At 43.3% G+C, this 17,892-nt stretch overlaps 1 protein-coding gene across 3 annotated transcripts in view; it reads left to right on the forward strand.

Moving 5' to 3' along the window:
- ACTN1 (actinin alpha 1) overlaps positions 1–17,892 on the forward strand; it is an 86,582-nt gene that overhangs the window by 21,841 nt on the left and 46,849 nt on the right. The window lies entirely within an intron of this gene.

Genomic DNA, 17,892 nt, shown 5'->3' on the forward strand with positions numbered 1-17,892 from the left:
CTTTGAATGGTTTCACTTTTGTGTATGAAAGAAGGGCACCTCCCCATGCCCTCAGAGCTGCTGTTGTCACTGGTGGTTAATATGCAACCATAATGTCCACAGAAAGTCTAGGTTTCCACAATTATTTCTGTACCTTGACAATGTCTTTTCCAAGAGTGGCAGGGGAGGGGCAGGAAAGGAGAAATTTCCTTTGTATTGCCTTAAAAGAGCTAAGCAAACTAACTGTAAGCCACAGAATATTGATCTGACCATCACTTAAGTCAAACTCTACATAAAATCTGCTGTAAATATATGGAACAATTGCTGCATAACTCTATTCTCCTTTTTCCTACTGAACTATAAAATAGAACTACATTGAACACCTCAGATGGTTTGACGAGTTTGCTTACAAAAATGTTTTGTTCCTGCTGTCTGGCTGTGAACGTTCAGGACTTCACTGTGCTCTGCATGCAGGCTCAGCATAAGCAGAGTGCCCTTACTGTTATGTCTGTAATTCTTGTTCATACTGTTCTTGCCTCACCTGTACTTGCAGTTTCACATATTGGGTATTGCTCTTTGTTAAGGGGATGAGTTTGTGGCTCTTCCCTGTTTTGTCCCACTTCATTTTGAGTTAATTTAGGATTCAGTAAGATGTTTGTGTAGTTCCAATACTGCTGAATCCTTGGGGAATTATCACCCGTGACTTTTGTTGTTGTTACTCACCTGTCTTCGATTAAATCTAGTTCTTCACAGCTAGGATTTATAAACCAAAATATGTTAACAGCTTATTGATCTTCTTTTTCTCTATCACTGGTAATTACATCAGGCTATATTTGTGCTTGTATGAGATTTTGTGCAAGCCTCTACTTAGTTCTCCCCACAATGGAGACTGGCCACTTCATGCTTTCATTTTCCATCCTTTAGCTAGTTTATATTCCAGGAGAGCTGTTTCCCCGTGAACAGTCAATTATGTTAATGGGGAAAATAAGTCAAAAGTTGGGCAACAAAGAGGAAAGGTGCAGGCTGCATCTTGTTTGTGGAGGTGTGGCATGATGTAATGAGCCAAATGGGTTTGTTCCTTACCTAGATACCAGCACAGTGGGGCAGTGTAGGGAGCCAGAATTCTTTAGTACTTCTGCTTCCTGAATGGCTTGTTATCAAAGAATAAATGAGTTAATGTTTGACTTTGAGGATGAAGCATTACTTTTCAAGAAGAGCTGAAACCAATCAGGAATTGAACACAACAGTATGTTGGAAAATGTGCACTGGCATTATTTTGCATCTTTCAAAAATGGCATGTTGTCTGTTTCATTACTAGTGATTTGTGTGAGTTGCCAAGGACAGCCGATGTTTAGAGGTGGTCAGTGACTAAGGCAGCTTCCTGGGAAAAGAGCCCTACTGATAACCAAAGCAGCTGTGGGTTTTGATAGCCCAGCAAAGGGAAGAGGAGCCAGGGCCACAGCTCCCATGATGCTTCAGCTTGATTCCATTTTAACGATTAGCCACGATCACTTAAAAAGCCTTCCCTAGGAAGGTGGTGCTGGCTTCATGTCTGTGGTAGGTGAGGTCACTCAAGCTCTGCTGTGGTAGTGGGCACATTGGAGTGCCATGGGGGTAGTGCAGATGGAGCCCATTGTCTGCAGGGGCCCTGCTCTTTGGGTGTTGTCCTCCCCTGCCTCTGAGACAGGTGTTAGACAGTATGTTCTGAAGCAATGGGTTTCCATTCCTTTGTGTTGGAGGCAAGGCCTGTGGTTGGATAAGTATAATTTTGGACACCTGGCTAGAAGGCTGGTGGATTGCCCTTGCATTACCCTTGGCACTGTAGTTAAACTATCTTCTTGGTGGGGCTTTCTTGGTGTTCATCAGGTCTGGCTCAGTTTTTGAAAGCAAGTACAAAACACTTTGTCTGTGTGGGAATTAAGCTCCTGCATTGATTCTACCACATCACTCTTCAGAAGATAATGACCTGAAGTACAATTTATATCAAGGAGGAGGAAGCTTTTTAAGGGCCATGATTTCACCTGTGTAATTCCATTTGTTCTCAGGTGAAAGGGTAGAGAAGCTGTGAGGGGTCCTGGCCCAGTAGTTGGAAAGTGAGGTCTCAGCTTTCGAGACCTTGTGAAGAACACGTGTGTCTCAGGGTGGTCAAAGTGCATGGAGGGTTACTGAGTTCTCTGTTAAATTCAAGCAAGTGGGATAGAGATGAAGAGTAGCATACAGGCCCTTTAAGAATAAATTGGCAAAAGAAGAGCTCAGTATTTAAATTTAGTGCAGACGAAGAGGGAAAAAATTCCCTACAGCATCTGGTTTGTATTACTGCTCTCTGCCTCAGTAGAGGGTGTGTTTACAGTGAAGCTCTCTGGTGCATAACAAGGGGGGTGCTCAAAGTGTTTGTTTCTGGGGAGCTGTGCTCTGAGGGTATGCCTTGCAGCCATCTCCATGTCCTCCCTCTGGCCTCTTCAACTAATCCCATCTCAGCTGTTGAGCAGAGCGGAGGGGTGCCCTGTTGGGGGGTTGAGGTGTCTGAGCACAGCATTCCAGCTTTTAGAGTTCTCCAATAGTGCTTCTTATTGTGGCTTCTTCCCATTCTGCTCAGCCTAGAAATGGAAGCAAATATAGAAACCTTATAAGGAGTTTATGCAGACGTATTACCAGTGGCTACGTACAAAGACTAGAACTGCTGATGTGTCTGTTCCAGCTGTTTTAATGCTTTGAACAGAGCTGGTCACTTTGGCTTTTTCTAAATGCAAGTTTGAAGCTCAGTGTGGGAGGTGGAAAGAGCAGAAGGATAGCTGGGTTTTAGTTGTGGTGGAATTTCTATTTTGTGTGTATGTGTTTTGTTTATTAAAGTATGGTTTGTGGTTTCTGAACAGTTTCAGCAGAGCCCAGTGCCAAAAGGAAACCTGAACTAGTAGCAGTAGTGGGGCGAGCTGCTCGTCAGAATGTAGCACAGCTTTACAGAGACCTGTGGACGCAACCCATGCAAATGCTCACCTCCACCAGTAACTTGCACATCCTGCAGTGCATCTCCCTAAGGACTGGCTGCACCCGTGGTCATGAATGCTGTAAATGTACAGTGAGCTCCTGTGCTCTGTTTGACTGGAGGTTAAAAATTAATTTGATTTACATATCGCCCGATAATATATCTCGTCTTGCAGGATTTCATTATGTTCAAGGCTAAAATACAAATTTTTTTAGGTGGAAAAATAATTCCTTGCTCACAGAGCTAGTTATCATTTCAGTGTTTGCTCTTTGAAACTTTTGGGAATAAATGCCATATGCTTCCAGGAAAAAGGAAGTGAAATGGAAAATTCTATATTTATGTTCATGTATAGTAAAGATTTTTCATATGGTCATTCTCTCTAGCTACTGCTGGACCAAAGCCCACTGCCACCACTGCCAGATTGAGATTAACACTTGTAACACAACCCTCTTCACTCAGCTATTTTTGCAATTTCTCTCGTGCAAGAAAACACAAAACTAGGGCCCCATCGCCCCTTTTTCCTCCTCCTGTTCCAGAACGAGTCAGTAACAGTTACCTTGCAATTTTCATCACCTTTTTAAAACAGTAGCAGAGGCACATAATAATTAATCTTTGCCTGACCCTATTCAAATTGGTCACCTCAACTATTCATCATCCATCTCCCTACCGATGAATTGAAATTTAAACCCTACCATTGCTTCTCAGCCCTCCTCTTTTAGCAAACCACCATCTTGTGAGCTGCCATGTTCACTTCCCAGTGACTGTCCTCCTAGAGACAGCCTGCTGTCACTGCATTGAGGAACTGCATGATTGGTGGCAAAACTGGCAGCACTGTGTGTGTGCTGTGTTCCTTGACAGTGCTTTGGGGAATGCTGGTATGTAAGGGGTCCATCAGCAATTCCTCAGTTGTATCTGTGAAGTGGTTTCCAAGGGGAATTACATCTCCCATTATGGGCACCCATTAGACCTCTGTTAAGTACCATCCTACTGGGTAGCTTATTGTGGACAGTGCCTTTAAACAAGTTCCTGCAGAACTCCCACTTTCTTTCCACAAGAAAGGGGGAGCATAATACATCTGAACTACAGTTCCCAAAAGATATCATGATTCCATGCTAGAGGAAAATTCGGCAACTTGTAGCAAAATATTTTTATTATATGCACCCTTGCTGTAAACAGACCCTTTTCTGTAGAGCAGAAAAAAGGCCAAATTGTCAGAGCTATCCTGAAACTGGCTTTTTTAAAAATGGGGAATTTGCAGCCATCAATTGGGAACACTCACAATCTAGATAACAAGTATATGGGAGTATGGTTAGGGTTGAAATGGAGCTACAGTAAGGAAGGGAAAATACTAACAAATAATGTAAAGTTGCCTGTAAAAATTTTAACTTTGGTTCTGCTGAGATTTTATTCTTCTTCTATCTTTGCTCTTTTCTAAGATATCTGCATTAATACACAGTAACTTGGGGCATTTGTCATGGCAAATAAGAATTATTCCAATCTTTTTTCCAGCCTAAAGCTGCTTTAAGAAAAAAAAAAAGGCTGTCTAGTGCTTTTTATTAGAAATTGCTAGCACACCATAAACTCAGAGGTATATTCATTTTCCTTGGTGAATATATATGATTTTTCTTCTCTCTTTCAGTCCTCTGTCTATCCAAAGGCTTCTCTTAGTGTGGGAAAACACTGGAGATCTTCCTCCTGAGCTAACGTTTTCATGCCCAGAATGATGCCTCCTCTGGTCTGATGTAGAATGCACCTTTTATACCAATGGCCTTTCCTATAAATGGAAAGGCTTTGGATGTGTGTGGAGCACAGGAAGAAAAAAACCCCCACATAGTTCTGGCACTCACCATCCAGTTTACGTCATATGTCCTCTCTTGTGGTGAGCTCTCTGACCTCATCTCCTAGAAATGAGAAAATGCAAGAATTTGGCTGTGTCTGTGGCTAGTGCTTAAATCACAGTCTGTCCTCAGCCATTGGAGTTGCTACAGATTCAGCTTCTGTGTTCAAATATTTCGTGTGCTTTCCTTACTGCCCTGTGTGCCAATTTTCCAAGCCAGACACAGTAGAGTGGTGTTAGTAATATAGGTTACATTTGGGCTTGTCACATCTTTTCAGAGGGTGACTGTGGAGCAGAGCATGGCTTTAACAGAAGGCAGTCCTGGGCTGGTCCCCAAGTCCTCACCAGTCAATGGCAGTGTCTGTTTGGCCAGGACATCAGTGCTGGGATATGTGTCCCCTATGTCCCTTTGTTCTCTGTCTCTCAGAGAGCATAGTTTGAAGCCTCCAGCATTTTGACATGGAAAAATAAAAAAGAGTAAACATTTCCTGATGGGCTGAACTGGCTGGTTAGCAGTCTTTTCCTCCCAGTTCCTCCTGCAGTGTGTTTCCTGCTATGTTCCCTTAGGCTTTCCTGTCATCAGGATGGTGAAAATCTCGCTGCTAGGTTTAAAAAGAGATCAATTTTTCCCCAATAATATCTGGTCAAGTGTTCTGCGTGACTGCTTTTAAATAACGCAGCAGCTCCTTACGGCTCTTTTGGACGTGGTTAGAGTCATCAGACTTCTGTCATTCTGCCACTCTCCCCCACAGTGCAGGGCCTGAACCCAACTCCCAGCAGTCAGTGGAAACATTCTCCTTGGTAGCCTTTGGGTTAAGTCCAGAAAGTTGTTTTTTTTTTTCCCCAGGCTTTACCTAGGGCAGCTATTCTGAGGAACTCAACAACCTCCCAAAGTATTGCTGATCCTGGTGCATGTGTCTTTAAGTCTCGCTTCCTTATTTCTTTTTGTAAAAGTTCTGGAAAATCAGACTATAAACCTGTAGCACAACCTTTTAAAATAGCAAACAATACTAATAGATATTAGCTCAGAGCTACTGTGCTACCAAGAACTGGAGCTGCTTTTGGTTCCGTTGAATAAAAGATCAAAGAAAGAAAAAAAAAAATACCCAACAAACTGGAATGTTTCTCTTTTGGTTTTAGTCTTTGGTATCAGTCCCACATCTGACTTCATTTAAATTGTGTTTCTTGCTTTGATAAACTACATAAACAGTCTCAAGACAATATAATTAAGATAAAAATAGATAAAAATACAAGATTTTGCTCATGAGATCAAGACACTCTTTAAAGATTTCATCCCCTTAAAGTTAAGTATATTGTCCCTAGACTCCCAGCCTGAATTTTTGGTGGCTGTGGGCATGGCCAAGGAGCGTGAGTTTGGAGCAAAGACAGCAAATTGAAGGATGCACGGGAGAGTGCTGTGCTGTCCTCAGCCAGATGTTATGTTGGGTGAGCCAGCATTGCCTCCATCTCTCTTAATGCAATTGCTAGTCTCGTGGGATGTCTGAAACATTGAACCACAGCAGTCTGGAACAAAACTCCTGCTGTAATTATGCCCTATCATAATTTTTAATCTTCAGCTGTCCTTTTTTTCTTGCTTTGTTATAAGATCTACATCCTGGTCTGAGTGCAACATGCTGGGAAGATGTGAACACCCCTTCTTTGCTTTGGTGTATACTCAGCCTCAGTTCCCATGTTTGCTGGGTCCTAATCTCTGGGGGACTGTGCCCTAGATGCCTGTTACAGCTCCTAGGTTAGATAGCCATTGCTAAACTGTGCTGTACTACCACCAGTGTTTCTGGTGCCTTGGCTCAGATGCTGTACACTGCTTTTCACTGTGCTGTCCAGGTGTACTCACAGACTTGGCACAGATCACTCAAAGCACACCTCAGTACCAGTCAGGACTATATTTACTGCATGAAAGTAGGAGATCCCATCACTTGGAGAGCTGTGGTGTTCAGTCAGTGCTAGAAGCTTGCAGTGACATGCAGATGCTCACTAATTAGACCCCTCCTGGGCTGTGATGTTCACTGAGAAGTAACTTGCTATTCAGTGCTATTGTAGAGAGTTTAAATCCTATTGTATTCTACTCCTGGATGACATATTCATGCCTAAGCACAGAATATATCTTGAGATTCCAGAAAAGATCATCTTCATAATCTCCCTACCCATAGTAGCTTTCGTGCTTTTGGTATCCAGTTAAAAGAAAGTGACAGTGCAATTCAGTTTTAAATATGGCCATTACCTTAATAAATACTTGTCCCCACAACCACAGGACATGGAGACACTGATCTATATAATTTTTTTTTTGTTGTTTTTAGTGGTTTCATTTAAACTGTAAGTGAAAAAACTGTTGAACCCACAACTGTGCAAATATGTGAGGCCACCTAAGAGTTAAAGCCTGGGAGGCGAAATTCCTGTGGTCAACTCCCAGTAATTCACTGAGGATCTGATCATCCTGACACTGCTTGTCTGTGCACTGTTGAAGGCCTGCAGGTTCAATTAGACATGGAATGGACACACTGGAAAGCTTGTGCCACACTGAAAAGCTTGTGCCACACTGAAAACTGACCTTCTCTTCATTTGTGAGGAAGTGTAGATTTCAGTCCCACCCCAATTGTCTGTGCTGGCTTTACAGAGGTAACAGCAGTAAAAGGTGACAACTCCTGCTCTGTTCGTGGGGGTGAAAGGAGCATATCTGCTTGGGGAGAGATGGAGGAGCAGTTCCACCTTCTCAGTCTCTCTGTTGTTCTGTGTTGCAGGGGTGGAGGTGGGAGGAAGAAGGGGTGCTCAGGTGGTCCCTTTTCAGGGTTCCCAAGGCTCAGTTCTGTATTCTGCACTTCAGGATACATTTAGTGCTCACATAAACTTTTTTACTGTGCCTTCATGTAAACATTCAGTATCTTGCCTTCTCCCCAATCAGTTAAATCCTTTTATCCAACAATAGGTGTGACATTCCCTGCTCTGACCTGACATTTTATTCCAAAATGGCTGATGAATCTTCATGCAACTCTCAGACAGACTCTCTGTTATCTTATTGTTTGAGTAATGGAAATTCTTTTTTTTCTGACCTCCACGAAGCAATCCAATCACACTCACCCAAACAGCTGCAGCAGTAATTTTTGTCATCCATCACTTTTAAACATGCCCTTCAGTTCATGTCGCTTCAATACCATCCCTTTCTTCACCTTATTAAATATGGGGTACCTATTTTTGTTTTAAGGCCCTTTTCAGCCTCTGGTGTGAGACGTCAGCCTGCACTTGTATCAGCCCCTGATACCAGCTGTCTGCTCACTGCATTTCCAGTTGCTTTCTTGCTCTTGGTGCTGCCTCACTTGCTGAGGTGTGATCTGCTGCAGACTGGCACAGTTACATTGTTTCCCTTAGGTTATGCTGGCAGCACCAGTGGCTTGGACCAAACCAGAGCAGAATGCCCTGTGGCATGGGTGTAGCTATTTGGAACAACCTGCTGGTTCCAAGCATTGGAGAGTGGGGTGGATTCAGGCATAGGGGGCTGCAGTTCACACACATTTGTGTCGCTTGTAGGGGTTGTGAACTGTTTGTTCCTTTTTCAGAGAGGATCAGTCTTTGTGGATCAAGTCTCTCTTGTTTACTATGATCTTGATATAGAAAATGACAAGAGGTAGGCTGTGGGTGTGCTGAGGCCACTGCCAAGCACCCTGACTGACACTGCCTACTTACTTCCACCTTCATCTCAAGTCTCACATTGGAGTGCTTTGGAACACAGAGCAGCTTTTCACTCAGTGTATGGTAGTTTCTAGCACAGCAAGATCCCTGTGCATCTTCAGGGCCCTTACTTCTTTGGTAGCACATGTGAACCAGAGTCATCTTGACCCAGGAGCAATTTTCTTAATTTTGGAAAATCCCATTTCAGGTGAATGACCTTAACAATTGCAGACCTTGACTCTTCTGGAGCTGGGAATGACCCCTCTAGAGCTGGGAATTATGCATTTTCACAGTTGCAAGTGACTGTGAGAGCTCTGAATGTTGACAGCACATTGTGTCAGGGACAGTGATGATGTCTAAGGGGATAAATGTATCCAAAAATCTTACTTCTTTTCGGTATGTTTTTTCCAAGAGTTGGTGTTACTGGTGATGGGAGTGAAGCCCAAATACATAGTATATCTATGCCATGTAGCCTCTCCTTTCTGACTCCTTGCTCTTTGACAGGGAGCCCTAAGGCTTCATGCCAAACACTGTTTTGGAGGCCCTTTCTTGTTTGAAATGCAGCTGTCGTTTCTTTTATCCAAAACATTTGCCATCATCCCTTAGAAAACCAGATTATTTCAAGATATTTATGTTCTAAAGCTGCAGAGTCCCTTAAGTTTTGCCAAAGCTTTGTGCTAGTTTTGCGACATCCATACAGGGCAGTGGGCAATACATTCAGTTGTTTCAATTAGTCAACCTGTTTACATAGCTCTCCATTTAAAAAACCTGGATAAATGAAGCTGTAACTTCCTCTTCCTCCCGTTCCCATCATCACCAAAGTAAACAGCCAAAGAAGAGCCACAGAAAAAACACCACCTGTGAGTCCTCCCAGGAAGCTCTGGGCAGTCCCAGATGTCTCTGAACCTACACTGCAGAAGGGCTTTTAGCCAGATCAGCTCCTGCACTGCTGGCTCTCTGGACTTAGAATAAACTGTCAGGCCCCACACATATTCCTTCATGGCAGAAGCAAGACAAGTCCTCATTGGAGCAGTTGTGTTTGTGTCTGCCTGTCAATCCACCAGAGGGAAGGTGCTTCCCTGACCTACTTCAAGTTAAAATAAGTCTTGTACCTTTGGCCCATGCTCTCAGATAGGCCAGAGCTGGAGCAGAGCTGCATGTCCTGCTTTGTGTTACAGTGCCAGGTGTTCTCTGTCCTCCCCCCAGCCTGTTCCTGGGACCAGGTGGGTGACCCCTCAACTTCATGATGAAATCAGTACTGGGTCTGAATAAACCTGGATGTTTTGCTATAAAGTGCAGGCCTGCCATCAGGAATATAAGGCTGCTTGTGCAGGATTTCATCCTGGTGTCCTGGCCCTATCCTGTGCTGAGCAGTGGGAGTTCAGCTTCCAGGAATCGAACAGTCTGGCTTTCAGTGGTTTGTTGCCACTTTTCAGTCTATAAATAGTTGCATCCTAGTGTGGTAAAGTGATTCCTTCCAGTATATCTCTTGAAATGCTATAAAGCACGTGGGAAATCCAGCATATAAAATGCAGAGACAAGCTCTGTTTAATTTTTGTTACGAGAGAGCTTAGAGGCAAGTTGACATTTATGAGTTGATTTCATAGGAGAGAGGAGTATAATGAAGAGTCTTGCTAGTTTGAACTTCATGATAAACTCTAAAAGACCTTACTTCTAGCCAGTTGATATCCTTGTATAGTTTTGGGGTTTTTTTTCATTGTTTTTGCATGCTCAAAGGCTTCTTGTGTTTTCCTAGCTATTAGTGCTCTCTGGTAACTCAGGAATAAAGAGAGCTTATATTTTACTGGTCTGAAATACCAGCCAACTTATTGATTTAATGGTCAGTAGCTTTCAAATACCAGAAGCAGATTCTTTGTGAAATGGCGCAGCTTTGTAGCAGAAGTGGAGTTAAAGGCTCCAGAGGCACAAATGTAGAGGAGAACAAATATTTACCCTGTGCTGGACAGGAAGTGTGCTGGATTGAGATTTCTGCCCTCGCCACTTCAGCCCATTGCTAGCTAATAAAAGGGCGTGTTCTGGCTCCAAAGCAGTTAACACCATGCACTGGAAAACCAATGTGGAGCAGACTTTGGGTTTTTCTTTTTTTGTCCTGTCTTCCAGGACATGAGAATTAAAAACTGTGTGGACACTGAGAATTGTATTCCATTGAGCAAAAATGAAAACTCCTGCACTGAATTTACTTGGCGCTTCTTGCAAGTGATGTGCTGCTGATTCATTGCTAGTGTCCAAAAGGATGAATTGGCTGTCAGAAGAGTTAATTTTCTCTATGCAGCAGCTCCTAGCTCCTCTGGACAAAGAGAGGCTTCAGTGGAAAACTTCACACTACCAGTGAGATCCAAGCTGGCTTATGCTCTTACGCTTAGGGATGGAGCTCTTACTGCTGTACTGTTGTTCTCATCCTGAGCTGCAGAGATGGGTTTTGGAAAGTGGCTAAAAAGTGACTGAGTTCTGTGTTTCCAAATTGCAGGGGCTGTGCCCTGGGGTTAGTAAATGCAAGTAGACTTACAATTTGCCTTTTCACCTTCAGTAAGTCTTTATGCAGCCACCAGATGGTTCTTTGAGCAGATGCTGGTACTGCACAGTACAGTGTAATGATACCTCCTGTTTTCAGGGCATAGCACTTGAGAAAGTAGTGTGGGCTATATTTTGTCTTTCAGCTTGGAACACAGCAGCTGCAATTAAGCCAGAACAGTGCATTAGTACTGATGCTAGTTGTACTGAACTCCTTTTGTGGAGGTGGTGAAACTGTGCTGTGAGTGTCTGTAATGATTCCTTCTGAATATCCATGTAATTCCTTCAGCCCTTCTAAAAGGCTAACTCTATTGGAAAGCAAAACTCTTCATTGTGCAGCCTTCATCTCACTGAGCATCATACCTGTAATTCTTTAGAGGTCATCTGCTGATAATGTAACTTCTCAACACAAACCAAGCTCTTTGAACTACCCCTGTGTCCTGGAGACTGGGCTTGGAACAGAAATACCAAAGGGCTTATCAAATGCCTTTCTTCTTTTCAAAATTGTAATGTGGCTTCCAATGCAAAGCAGCATGTAGTGAAGGTATTTCAGGTTGGAAGATGAGATTGGCGAATATGGTAAATGGTGACTTTTCTCTTAATTCAGGTTCAAATAAAAGACCCTTTGGATGGCTCCCTGTACTTGTGGTGAGGTTTGTGTAGAGGATCTGCAATTCCTAGGGCTTCCCTGAGGGAGAAGACAGCCATTTTTGAGTATTTTTGGGCATTCTAGCAGACATCCAAGCACACCAAGGAGTAATCCAGGAGGCGTAGTATACAGAAGTAGGGCTGTAGTAGGTCTACACTTCCTCCATCACTACTAAATACCAATAATATGTATGTGTATAAAGCTTCTGTCACATGCAGCACATGGGCATAGAAAATATTCAATGGCCTGATTGTATCTGATGAAGAGCCTTTTAATGCCCAGCTTTCTTCACTAGGATTGTTGGTGTGATCTGTTATGTCCAGCCACAGCCTTTCTTGTGCCGGGGTGTTGACAGGATCTAGGATTACTTTGTAGTTACTGCCCAATTAAATGAGCACTTCCTTGTCAGCTTATATCACAGACTTGTGCAGAAAAAGAAGCTGCAACCAAGCCTGTCAATTGAGTCTGTGTTGAGTGTGGGGAGAGTGTTAAGCAGCCACCCACGAGACCCCAACATTTCTTCCAAGTGCTTTAAGATGTGAAAGGAGAATTCAGAGCAGTAGCATTAGGAAGGGGAAAATCACATGAGACCCTGAGAAGTAATGCTAGTAAATGAGTTGCTGCTGAATGAGGGGAAACTGGAAGTGGATTGTGGAGCTTTATTTTTCATGGCCTCCCCAGCCAAATCCTTCCAGTTAGTAAACTGATGATGGCGTGGTCTCTCTTTTCAAGTAGCAAGAGGGAGATAGTTGTGGTGGCCATGGGCTAGCATCCTCCTTAGTTGATACAGTATGTTCAGCATCCAGGCTACCAAGGTGGAAAGGATCCCATTATGGGGCAGCTGGACTGCTTTATTAGTAATCCTTACTGAGTAATCCTGAAAAAAAGCTCTGTGTGCAGTTTTCTGCCTTCTATAATAAACTATTAAATGTTATTAGATGATTGCATCAGTCCTTCTTTCAGATAATTTAAATAAAATTCCTTTCAGCATGGATTTGGGTGTAAAAGTTGTTGCAGGAATTAGCTGCTTTGTTGCAGCAGTCCTGTAAGGAATGTATGGTGTTGCAGTAAACTGGAGCCACAGAGGGTTTGTGTCAGGCCAGGCAGGGAATGCAGCCCAGCTCATGCAGTCAGAAGCTCAGGTGCACTGCTAACTGCATGAGTAGCAGAAATGCAGCATTTGCAGCTGAGTAAATTGATTTTGCTTTTCAGCCATGTATGAAATGCTGTTTGAACATCCTGCTTTCTTTTCTGGTGACTGGAAAGGGAGTCCTGCTGTCATTTCCCCTACAACACTAGAAGAAAGCCTGGGCTAACACCCACAGCTTTCAGCCCACTCAAGACCTCCCTTTGCAGAGCACATGTGTAGACAGCATCAAACTGTGCTACTAGACTGAGATTTGTGTGCTAGCAGATCCATCCCCCTCTTAACAGGAGCCAAACCTTTGTGGACAAATCTCAACAGCAGAGCTGTGTTGAAGTACTTGATTAAAATTCATCCCCAGCATAAACACCAGGCATGAGGGTACCTTGGTGGCTGTGAACACTGCTGCTCTTTGAGCACAGTGGTGGTGGTCTGGAGAGGCAGTGCTCCAGTGAATTCTTCTGCTAAATCCAGACCTTTCTCCTGTCAGAAAAGAGGCAACGAGCACTGCTCTGGCTCAGAAGTTGCGGCTGCTCAAGGGCTGTTAGACAAATATGGCAGTCTCTTGGCTGTGTCAGAAAGTTTACATTCACCCATGGAAAGCAGGGCTGTGTGGAAGGGTGATTTAGCAAGGGGAGAAGTAAAGAGCATCTGGAAAGGTCACATTAAGCTGGAATGTCACTGTCACAGCCACAGAGATGAAACTGACCATTTATTTATTTTTTTAGTATCTGTCATTTATGTGGCTGGGCTAGCTGCAGCATTTACACTGCTAAAATTGCTCAGCAGCCACAGTGCCTTATGACTGCCTTCTTTCAGCAGAGAGCTCTCTAGTTTTGCTTCAAGTGGTGTTGGTACTGCTGCTTTTGAGGCAGAAACATGCTTTAACCTTTAAAATGTTCACTTACTGTCCTGCTTCCCTAGGTTTCAGGATTTCTTCCTGAGTCACTTCGGTACCAGAAAGGTACTCAGATTGGAAATAAGTGTGGAGGGGAAAGTTACTGGCTTTCAAGAACAAAAGCAAATGTTGGGGAAGTGCAGAGAATACCAGAGAGTGCGTGTGTGTATGCACAAGTGGTGTGGGTAGGTTTGCAGTTGACAGGGCTGAGAGACACCTGGAAAGACCTAGCTGAAGATGGTATCTCATTAGAGTTTTAGTTGCAGGACTAGCTGATGTTTTAACTACTTGTGACTGGGAAAGGGTTAATACAGTGAAGAAGTGAGGACTTCTCATGATGTGTCAAGGAAAAGGGTGTGCATGACTATTAAAATAGGTGTACAGGTAGCCTTGCAGAGGATACTCCAGCAGTCAATATGCTGAGGCAGCAGAACAGTTAATCATATTTGCTTGCTTTCAATAATATTTGTTACCCTTTTTATTATCTGACAGGTTGTATTGTGGTAGAATACCAATGTGCTATTGTTTGTGCAGGACCCAGACCCAAATATCAAGAGTTGATCTTGCTGATTAGGCTGGGATGTAAAAAGAAAAAAAAAAAAAGAAAAGAAAAAAAAAACCACCGAAACCACACCCACAAACCCAAAAAGCTACAAATCATAGCTAGATAGGAGAAGGGAGTACAGAGAGCAGTGATGAGAAATGCATCCATGTACATGCAAACACATGTGCTGCTTCATCAGATATCTTCCATAGTGAACAGTGAACAAGAGGCAGACCTGCAGGGGTATCCTGGCAATCAGTTGTGTCCAAAAATAAAATTGCAAGTACAATATATGGGAAGATCCAAGGGCCAAGAAACACAGCTCTGTTTGCACCTCTCGTGCAGTTGCCACAGAAAATTTATGGTGTGAGGTTTCTGTGCTATTATTTAACAGTAAGTAATTTTCCAGCTCTAAAACTTCCATAAGCCTCAAAGTTAACAGACTGTTTTCTTGTCTTTGGGACAGGGAGTTAGAAGTAAGCAGGAGAATAATCTCCAGACTTCTGTGTCTGCAAACAGCAAGGAAAAACCTCTGCTGTTTCTGAGCAGCTTCCTGCCTGGCAGTGTATTTTTGCCCTCTGAACTGGGTGCAAGTCACCTCACCACAACAAATGCAGATGTGGTGGTTTTTTGTGTTTTTTTTTCTTACCTGGCTGCTCCCAGGGCCAGGCCTGCATCAGGAAGGTGGCTGGCTGCTTTTGACAGCCCTTTCCCCTTTTGAAAACTTGTTTGCTGGTGCCAGGCAGCACAGCAGGGCTTAGCTGCCACTGAGCCAATTGCCACTGGTAGCTGTGACTCAAGGCGTGGGGAGGAGTGGCTGTGTAGCCCAGAAGGAGCTGGGGTGAGTGGGAGGTTTCACTAGGTTTCCTAGAATAACAAAAAGGATCCTGTGCAGATGCATGAAGCCAAGTCAGTAAAAATGGCTCTAAACAAGACTGCCAGGATTGCAAGACTCAGTGGACAGCAAAAATTTCAGCTCTCCCTTCTCTTGCTTCACTCTGCTTTTCTGATGCACTTCTCCAGGCTTCTCCTACCTGTCACATCTCTTTCTGGTTTACTGCTTTGAAGTAAGAAGGTATTTTACCCCTCTGCAGTATGTACAGTAAATACAACATAAAGCTGTTTTCTGATGATTATGTTGTGATAGATTTTGCTCTGGGTTGATGTGTGGTGAGTACAGTTTGTGAGTCCCACTGCAGTTATTAAACGCTTTCATAATCCTGCTTTCTTGTCAAATGGCCTAATGCATCCACGCTGGGATACTGGGACTAATGCATCCACACTGGGATACTGGTTGTTGCTGTCCACATATGCTGTTGTGCTGCTTATAGTAATATGCTTGTTGGAATTCCTGTGGGACCTGAAGATGCTTTGAGAAAACGTCTGCACATCTGGGAACAGTCTCATGGAAACTGTGTGTGCTCCATCTATTCACCCTTCGTGGTCCGTGTTCTTGAGAAGCTGAAGTGTCCATTCTGTCACTCATGGCTATGGCAGTGTTCTGTGGAATTGTGTCACTCAGCCTGTCTGAGGCCATGATGAGATGGAGATGGTTCCAGTTGAGAATTTGGTGCTGGCTCTGGGTCTTTGTTTCCTACCAAGCCCTAGATAACTCTTGCAGCAATAAAAATACTCTCACTGATCTAGTTATCCTGCCAGGCTTTTTAATAAAGCAAAGTTTAGAAGATTTGTGGTTTACATGTAACTTCATGTGTGTTTCTTGGAAGTGTAGAACTGGTGACTCTCTTCCACCCTCAAACTGTGCAGAGGGATGCCCTGTAGAGCTCTATTGGAATTATCAGTGATTTAAAGCAGAGATGTCTGATCTGCTTTGGGCTGATGGAGAACAAAACTGAAATGACTTCAGAGAACTCAGACAAGAAATAAAAGTGCATCCTTGTTGCCTGTGAGTTAGCTCTCAGGATTCCTCCTCAAATCAACATGAATTTTGTGATGTCATGCAGGGCCAGACACTAGCTCAAGGTATTTTGCTTCATCTGCTTTCCAGATATGAGAAGGAGGTTCATAGGCATACACAACCTTTCTGACAAACCTTACTCTCATACTTTGACATGTGATGATGAAGATGATGTAGCATTTGAAAGCATCTCTGCTCTCATTTGCCCTTTCTGGAAGAGTGAAGTAGCCTGGCTGCAAAAGGGAGCCAAATAAATTAACCTCTCTTCTTGTAATACGGCTCAAGCAGTAGAATAAAGAAAATAGCACCAAAAAGATGTACTTCAGGATACAGGGCCCTTTTCCAAATAAAACCACTCTTATTCCAAAAAAAACCCAAAAAGCACCACCTCTTTTTCTCAGGGGATTAACAATAAAAAGCAATAAAAGGTGCTTAATTACTTTCTCTTCTTTTTTCCAAGCTTCCAAATCTGGAAGGAAACCAGGCCATTTTGAAAAAAGAGATCCCAGACCTTCACAATACATGCATCTGTCTAAAGGGCCATTGCCATAAAAGTATTTACAGCTGTGCTGTTACCCTGCTCCATTCCACAGTCCCAGTGGAGAGCAAGGCCAGAGCACAGCAGTGGAAGGCTTGGCAGCTGTTGAGCAATGCTTTTTCCAAGGAGAGATTCTGCCACACTATTTGTGGTCTGGTGAGCTCAATAGTAGTGAAAGCCCAGCTTTGAGACTGAAGAATGAAGAACAATCCTGTTGTCATTTGGAATAATCTTTCTTTTGAAATCCCATGCATGGTATAAGTAGTAAAGCATTTCTAAATTTTTGCTGTGCTGTGATTCAGTATTAAACGAGTCCTTCCTTCTGTGGTTCCCCAGCAGCTTAAAATGGCCTGGCTGCTGTGGTCCACTCCACCCTCCTGCTTGGCCCTTGCATGCCCGTTTTTTTTTTTTTTTTGTAAAGGCTTGTTAAAATTCTGCTGAACTACCTCTATGCCCTACTGAGCAGAAGACCGGTCTTAAGAAAGTAAACAATTTTCTTTGCTGGGTCAGTGAGTTGAATTGACTCTAGGACCACATCTGGTAGAGGGAGGGAAGACTTTCCTTGTGGTAGCACTGATCTTTTGGATACACTAATTTTTGAGTAACCTCAGACTTCTATTTAGAGAGCGACAGAAGGGTTATCAGGTTGTACAAAGGAAAGGGTTTGCTTGGTCTGCTATTCAAACACTGGGAAACACATTCATTAGCACTTGAACAAACTTGTCCTCCTGGTTGCTACCATTTACTCTTCAAACAGCAGTTTTGTGTCAGACAGCTTCTGCACCATCAGATGAGATTCAGCTCTTTGATTCACCTATCTAGGTCTATGCCACACAGAGCTGTCCGAGATGTTTTGTATTTTGCTTCTTGTGCTTTGATCATCAAACTTTTCTCTTTCAGGCTACTTCACATGGTACTCTTTTGAGATTACTCCTGTCACATCTCTTGGAAGAGACGGTCTCTCCCCTGGCAATGCCCCACATGCCCATTGTTCAGAGCATGGGTTTACAGATTGCAACCACAAAAAACGTGTTGTCATCTGTGGTGGTGAAATTAATTTCTCTCACACGAGAGATATTTTTGTCTTGACTAGTTGAGGTCAGAAGGTGCTTTCAAAAAAGAGTTTTGTTTAGCCTGCATAATACTGGCTGTATTGTACTTTGGGCCTCAGTCTGTCCTGCACTTC

This window comes from Haemorhous mexicanus, chromosome 6 (genome assembly GCF_027477595.1).
Source record: "Haemorhous mexicanus isolate bHaeMex1 chromosome 6, bHaeMex1.pri, whole genome shotgun sequence".
NCBI classification, from domain to species: domain Eukaryota; kingdom Metazoa; phylum Chordata; class Aves; order Passeriformes; family Fringillidae; genus Haemorhous; species Haemorhous mexicanus.